Below are 7,770 nucleotides of genomic sequence, written 5' to 3'. Positions count from 1 at the left end.
TTTTTCTTGCTCCAAAATTACAAGTTCCAGTCATTGAGGTCAACATACTTTAAGTGCTACTCATTTTAACTATGGTTACCACCTATCCCACTTTGCGAGCGACAGTCCCTCTTTGGGCAGTTGTGTCCTGCAAAAAATTGAAAAAATGGCAAATGTCCTGAGATTTTAGGATAACAATATTTCCTCTATTTTATGTAATAGTTGCATAAAACAGTTATTATGTATCTGAAACACCTAAATGTTATAAGAAACATAATAAGCAACTAAAATGCTACAAGAATAAAAGTTTATTTATGCAAAAAAGTGAAGCTCTGTCCTTTGTGCTGGCCATGGGTATGTTTTGATCTGCAAAATCTGACGTTTGTAGCAAAAATGTCCCACTTTGGCCATTTGAAAAGGTGGCAACCCTAAGTAACAAATCAGTGAAAAACTTAAGACACTGACAGAGTAAGAAACTGTGAGTTATATACATTTTCTAAGGTTTAATAAGAATAACTCAACTAAGTGTAGTTCATCACATTTCTCCAAAAGTCAGTATTTGTAAAATGGATTAAGAGAGGCCGTCCCAAATTCTGAGTCAACATCGGGGATAATAGATAAGTATTTTTCATTCTGCGAGGCTCAGCATACCCAGAAATGTCACTACTTACGTAGGGGGTCTTCTAAAACTTAAATTTTCATTCTTGCCTCGTGCAACCCTATACTGGACAGATTGTACACCCGTGCACAATGGTGGTAGAAGTATTGCACAGACTTCACATCTAGTTGCTCGCACAATTATCTTTCAGTTGATTTTCTTTCTATTCCTTTGTTTTTTGAATAGTTATTCAAGTTACCTCGGCTAAGGGATAACACACTTTTTTAAATCCGATTACTTCTTTTTCATCTAGTAACTCAAGTAATTTGTTTCCTCTTTCGACGGGGATATATTTTGCGTCGATATGCGAGTTTGCGCAGATTAGATCATGTGAGGGAGGGAGGGGATATATTCTTTGACAGGACGAGGTGCTCTTCTAATCTAAGTTTGGATCTGGTGTAGTTATGGCACGTTGTATTATCCAAATTGCTCAAGTGATTTTTTTTCTCTCTCTGAGGGTTTGCATTTTCTTTTCTTCAGGAGTACTACTGCTCTGAAATAACAAATGTAGCAGAGCTAGCCAGTCCCTACCAGAACTAAAGGGTTTGAAACGAGGAAATAGAAATAAAGAGCACAGACGGCTAACAACAAAGGTAAGTGTTTACATTTCTGAACTGTGCGGGTGATTTTATATGTTACTATACCTGGTATTCTAGACAAACTAGAATATTTTGTCAGTTCATATTAGCATTAAGTACACGTCTTTAGAAACGTATATACATACATATGTTTGTAAACACGTGTGTATAATTACGTATACACTTAGCTGTCATTTTTTTTGCCCAAGAATTAGGAGCAATCAGCAAACTTACTTCTGAAAAAGCAACCTCATTATGAGGAATGCTCCTTATTATGAGTCTTAAAAAATTCCACGTGCCATACTATTCCACATTTAAAGGGTCTGCCACTGCCACACATTTTTTTTCAAACTCTTTATGACAGGTCAGTAAAGTGAAATGTGTATATGTATATACAGTAATACAAAAAAATCAACCCACACTAACGTTTATTTTTGTTGTTTTCATGCAGTATACAGTGGGGCATTGGGTAATGCTGCTGTCACATCACAGCAAGTGGTCCTCTGGTATAATTCTCAGCTGTGATGCCTTCTGTGTGGAATCTACATGTTCTTCCTGTGTTTGAGTGTTTTTTTTTTTCTCCAGGTGCTGCAGTTTCCTCCCACATTCCAAAGACACAGATTAGATGGATTGGGCTCTCTAAACTGGTTGTAGATGTTGTGTGGTATAGAAGAACAACCAGGAGCGGCCTTAGGTCAACTGGTGCCCTAGGCAAAAAGGCTCCACAGCGCCCCCCACCACACCACCCATTGCTCCCATCCTGGTCTACCTACACCAAAAAAATACTGGAAAAGCGCCGCTACTAGAGTGGCGCACGCCTAGTTGGCCTATACCTAAGGCCGGCTATGAGAACAACCTTTTTAGGACTGGCTGCCCACCTGGTAATGTGAACAGTGGCACTAGATAATGGTCACTATTGATGTGATACCTCGACCCTGTGTGAAAATATTGGAAAAAAGGGGTGATGGGGGATGGAAACATTTTGATCAATTTCATTCATGCCAACACTGCATAAATTGCTGCTTTCCATTCATTAAGACCTTTTTAACAATATCAGTGGTAAATAAATAGCATCACATCATATTAATTTATTTTAAAGAATTACTTTCTAATTATGAAGTTATTAACCGTGCTGAAAGCTTCCTAGCTGAAGTTGTTAATGCCCCCCATTTTACCCATTTGTTCCACATTGTGAGACGTAGTGTTTAATATTTTGAAGGTGAATATTAAGAGCTGTTGGAACAGAGCCAAAAATAACAGGGGACAAACTATTGGAAGTTTAAGATTTGATAGCGCAAGTCTTGAAACTATGAAAGGTAAGTGGTGTTCCCAAGAAACAAACTACAGAAGTTGCTGTAGCACATTTAAAAAACATTTCTCGCAGGGGACAAACTCTGCATCCTTCAGTGTAAAGGGCTGTACCCCCTCATCCCTGCATCTTGTATATACTAACTCTGAGGATTGCTGTGTCTTGTAGAAAAGGGAATTCTGCAAAGTGTAATTAAGGACTTTGAGTTGTTTCAGTTCTGAGGGTTGCACTTCTGGTCTTTAAACTTGCAGTGGGAATGCTGAATTATGAACCAATCAGACTTGCCAACTTTTCCTGCAGTAGTGATATCCTGCTGACCTGACCCAACTAAGAGAGAAGCAGTTACCAACAAAGTCGTGTTTTGGACCTGCAAGCATACTGATCAAGTGCTGCAGCAACAGGCTAATGAAGTATTGCTGCTAGTTGTTAGTAAGGTGATGATCTGCTGTAGTTGTATGGCTGTTGAGAAAGTATTGTTTTTTGGCCATCACCATCTGCTGCGGACATCTACCTATTCAATGTTGGCTCATTTTCTCCTCTCGGATTTTCTCTATTGGGGGAGAGGGTTATAATCATGCAAGTGTGCCATTCTTCTCCGAAGAGATAGTGCCATGCAGTCATTTTCCCCATAAGATTGCCATATTCCCTTTAACAGAGTAAGAACTAGGGCCAAACATCATGTATGTGACTGTTCGGGGTGGGTGGGAATCATTACTGGGTGGAGATAAATTACATCACAAGAATCACCACCTGTGAAGCCAGTCCACACAAGCTCCTCCTTTGCCACAGAGTGGTAGCTGGTTTTCAGACAGGGAATCGCAGTCCATCCTCAATCAAGGAATGTCTAGCTTGTACAGACCCCCCCCCCCTCGCACTATAGTGGGTGAGCTCAAGATGACATAATCCACTCAGTCCCACTCCATACCCTATTCCTTCAACATCTGAGCCACTAATTAAACTTAGGTTGCCTTCTTGCCCTCCTGCCTGGCATTACTGCTCAGTTCATGTCCTAGAGTTCTGGGTAACTTGGTTACTGGAGGTTTGAAGCTCTGATCTGTTGCACTGGTTAACAGTAGTTGGAGCAATCGGTCTTAAAAATTCTATGACTATAGTCCTGTTCTTTACATTGTACAGTTTGTGCTGTTAGGTTGGGGAGGATTAGTACGTCTGTAGACATGTATGAAGAATAAATGCTGTTCTCTGTGTGTTATGAGAAGATAGTAATGGATCACAAGATTCTTATGGGTTCACTTGACTCGTTTCCCACTTATTTGAAATGTGAAGTGCATGACTTTTCATAGTGCATCACCTACATGCAGTTGCTTCTATCCCACTTTTCAGTACATTTGACTTCTTTGCAGAATTTGAACTAGACTAAACAAGTATGTTGGTAGGGATTGAGATTTGAAGATGGTAGGTTGTTTTGAATCAGATTTGAAAGAAGGCAGGGACTTTTCCTACTTAGACTGTGTAGTCTTACTGTATACCTTTGTTGCTCGGGGTAGAGACAGGGAGTCAGGATTTGGGGTGTGGATCAATAAATAATGTTCTTGATCATTGTTGTGGAAAAAGCTATTTTTTTTTTTTTGTTATTTTACTTCTAACTGGGGTGAATGGGTAGATCTTATACAAACTATTTTTCTTTTACTCAAGGTATAAAAAACAAAAATTCCACTCAGTGATCCACTTGAGGCAGAAATTAAGCAGTTGAACCACAGTTTACTCGACAAAACACAATATAATTCGATAAGTGCTTTCGTCCATCTAATGACAGGACTTTCTCAAAACCCAAAAAAAACTTGGTTTTGAAAAAAGTCATGTCATTAGATGGAGGAAAACGCTTACCAGATTTTATTGCGTTTTGTCGAGTAAAGTGTGGTTCAACTGCTTAATTTCTGCCTCAAGTGGATCACTGAGTGGAATTTTTGTTTTTTGGTTTATGTTTATCCACTTCACACGCTTTGTTTTTTTTTACCCAAGGTATGTCTGTTACGTTATATTGACTTAGTATGCTTGAAGATGTTGTAAGAGGCAAATGTCTTTAAATTTCCATGGGTGGAAATCGGACAACCACTTCAATGATTTGCCTCTTACATACCATATTGTATATTTTAATAGTTTTCTGCCTAGTCTTCAGAAAAAAATATTTTTTGCTGATTTTTTTTTTCTCCTACTTGCAAATCATGTTCTCAATGACAACACACAATTTATTCTACTCAACATGTGAATCCTTTGACTCATGGTGCACATTTTTGACACTTTAAACATCTGAAGCAAAACAATGCTTTGGCATTTTAATGTTCTTTTTCCTCTGTCTTACCTTATAAGTAACTTCATTGCTCCACAATATGTTCCTATTTGATATCTGTTTGCTATTGAAATGGTACTACCTTTTTATTTGTTGCACCTTTTGGCATCACACTTCTCCTGTACCATTTTAACCACTTTACTCCTTCTGCCTCTTCCTGTCATGCTGTACCTGTTATCCAGTTTCATTGTACCTCTCTTCATCCCACCTACCTGCTTTTATAAGCTTCACTCTAGTATAACTGTTTGGTACACATATCCCTACTCACAGCCATCACCATTTTTAGCCATTTCTGTTTTTCCAAGACCTAAGTTTTGAATTTGCCGCTAGTAGGTTTCTGACTTTTTTGTAGCAATAACTGTTAGCCTCCTACATGAGGGTACATAGTTGGTTACCATGATGTTTCTGACATGGGGAGAACTAAGGGGATGGGGTAGCTGCATAGGATCTGTAGAACCACCTGATGTTACATTTCACCAAGGGCGTGGCCTAGCATATGCCAGATATGCAATAGCACTCAATTTTAAAACAGCACTTTTTGGGTACATTTCAGTAAAGTCTGTTTTAGTGAATTTCACTGCCTGACTGAGTACAACCATTTTACTTATGTTGAGCTCTGGTCAGTCAGTGTAATTTTGTAGTAGGACTTCTTCAAAGATTCAGTAAGAAGCATAGGTTTGCAGACACCGTGACCACCAGGGATGCAGCACATGTGAGCTACAAGCATAGAATACATAGTGTTCATGAGTTAGGGCAGTGAAAAAAGCAACACATGCAGCATGAACCCTCCTGTGAGTGCTGTTGGCCAGGTTTGTGTGTCCCTACCTTTTACTTATTGGTTAGCAACAAGCAATGTGGAGTAGCTTATCTTTCAGCTTCCAAGCAGCAGGAGTAGGATTAATCAGATGCAGTACCAAGCAGAAAATATATCCCTTTGTTTTTGGCAGATGGCAACAAGTCTGTTCTTACAAAAGACTGAAGTGATAAAGTTATCATGATTGTCTAGATCCAGAACTCGATAGGTAGAATTACAGTGCAAATTTGGCAAAAGAACATAAAGGGAATGGTAAGGAGGCTGTTGTGAGACAGCACCATATTACTTCTTTTGGCACTGCAAGGCTGGGCAAGAACTCTGGCTCGGCTTGACTTACAATGTAGCTGTAGCAAACAAAAGTTCATATTTCTATAAAGTTTACAAAATATCATTTTGAAGGTTCAGTTGATGTAGGGCTGCTGAGGATTTGGTGGCTAATGGATTGTTTTCGTTGTTTAAGTACCGTGTTTTTTTGTTTATAAGATTGCAGCATAGGGAGAGTGAATGGGGAAACATGCTTTCAGTTCTGGATACTATTTGCTTGCCTGAATGAATTGCTTTGCAGCAAAACTCAACTGGATGTGTCCAAGTATCTGAATCTGTACTTATGAAAAAAGTATATTTTATCCCATGGTTTGGCACCTTTGAGTTATTTGTATTCAATAAAGCGATACAAAGGATTCTGTCTTGTTCATGATGTGGTGTGGGACCTTTGCCTCCATATTAGAATCCTTTTAGTGAGTTCTGATTTGACTGTTTAGGAGAAACAACTTGAATGGATGACCCATATTTTTTGAGATAGTTGACACTTGCAACATAGAGAATACAGGGATAAATGGGAGTATTTCAGTGATGTCCTTTGTTTGGTGGCTAGATACAACCAGCTTTGACCAAATGAAGACTACCAGACAGGTAATGCTTCAGTCTTTTGCAGTAAGTGGTGATCTTGGTATACAGGAGGGGTAGTTAGTGTTCAGATTGCTCTGTTTTAACTGTGCAGTATTTACATCTTGCCTGCAAAGTTGTGAGGTTTTGTCTGTCTTTTGGTTTGCTTTCAGTAGGGATATCATTAGTTCAGATGACTTGTAGCCCAGTCTTGTCAGAGACTTTCATATACAGAGGACATTTATGGTTTATAATGCTGGCAAGGCTTTTGGATTTTAATTCACATGTAGAACCACATATCTGTTTATGTCCCCTCCAAGTCTATGCAATCAACTGGATCCCAATGGCCCTCATTCTCCAAAACCATGATAGGGAGACATAGTTGTGGGTGTCATGATAGAGATGGTAAGTATTTTTATTGCTGACTCAAGAATTCCTTGGAGACTGTAAACAGTTAATGTCAACATATTTTTCAGTCCGGTACAGCTACATAATTCTGCGCATTTAGTGACTGAAGGAGTGGCAGTGAAGGGATGGGTGGTTACATGGTGCTCCTCATGGCAGTCCCTGGTGGAGTCTAGGGATGTCATGTTGGGTCAGCATTGCCCAAAGTTGGGGGGGGTTGTGGGCCTAGTTGAGTTGCTGCAGAGGTGGGGTGGTCATACTTCATACACTCCCACTGCACCCCCCTCCAGATGTGACTGCAAAAGCTGCAATAGGGGGTGTAATGAGGTAGGCCTAAAGTAACCCCCCCTCTGGCTGATGGTGACTTTCAAAACTCCCAGTATGCCCTTAGGTTCTGTAACTAGCCCTAACAAAATCCGAGTTAATCCAGGGGTACAGAAAAGTAGCAGACCCAGCATGGATGTGGGGCACTGGGTAAGAAGGCCATAGGATGAAACATGGTTGTGAAAAAGTGCTAAAAAATTCTGCACATTTCAGAACCAGACTATTTCAAGTCCAGTTAATTTATAAGAATTCATGACAGCAAAAGTGATCACATTACAACTCATATTTTCTGTCCCTTTCAGTTTACACTATACTAATCTGTGAAACTCCTTTTCACTAGTTACTCTTATTCATCCAGCTCATCTTTCCTTGCTCTGTTTTCAGTATCCTTCTGATAAGTACCCGTTTCTGTGTAACTCCATATTAACTAAGGGAAGGTTTAAACTAAAGGGAGAAAAGAATAAGTTTCCAGTACTTAAGGTAGGAGTATATTTTTGTGCACATTATCTC

The 7,770-nt window shown here is 39.4% G+C and overlaps 1 protein-coding gene across 2 annotated transcripts in view; it reads left to right on the top strand.

Moving 5' to 3' along the window:
• Positions 1-987: 987 nt before the first annotated feature.
• LOC122815837 (death-associated protein kinase 1-like) overlaps positions 988-7,770 on the top strand; it is a 913,045-nt gene continuing 906,262 nt past the window's right edge. For both annotated transcript variants that reach the window (XM_044088647.1, XM_044088646.1), the window contains exon 1: positions 988-1,230. The gene's annotated coding sequence lies outside the window, so the exon portion shown is untranslated. The remainder of the gene's footprint in view (positions 1,231-7,770) is intronic.

Source organism: Protopterus annectens, chromosome 11.part0 (genome assembly GCF_019279795.1).
Source record: "Protopterus annectens isolate FY-2018-M chromosome 11.part0, PAN1.0, whole genome shotgun sequence".
NCBI lineage: Eukaryota > Metazoa > Chordata > Ceratodontiformes > Protopteridae > Protopterus > Protopterus annectens.
This window is presented reverse-complemented; position numbering and strand designations above follow the sequence as displayed.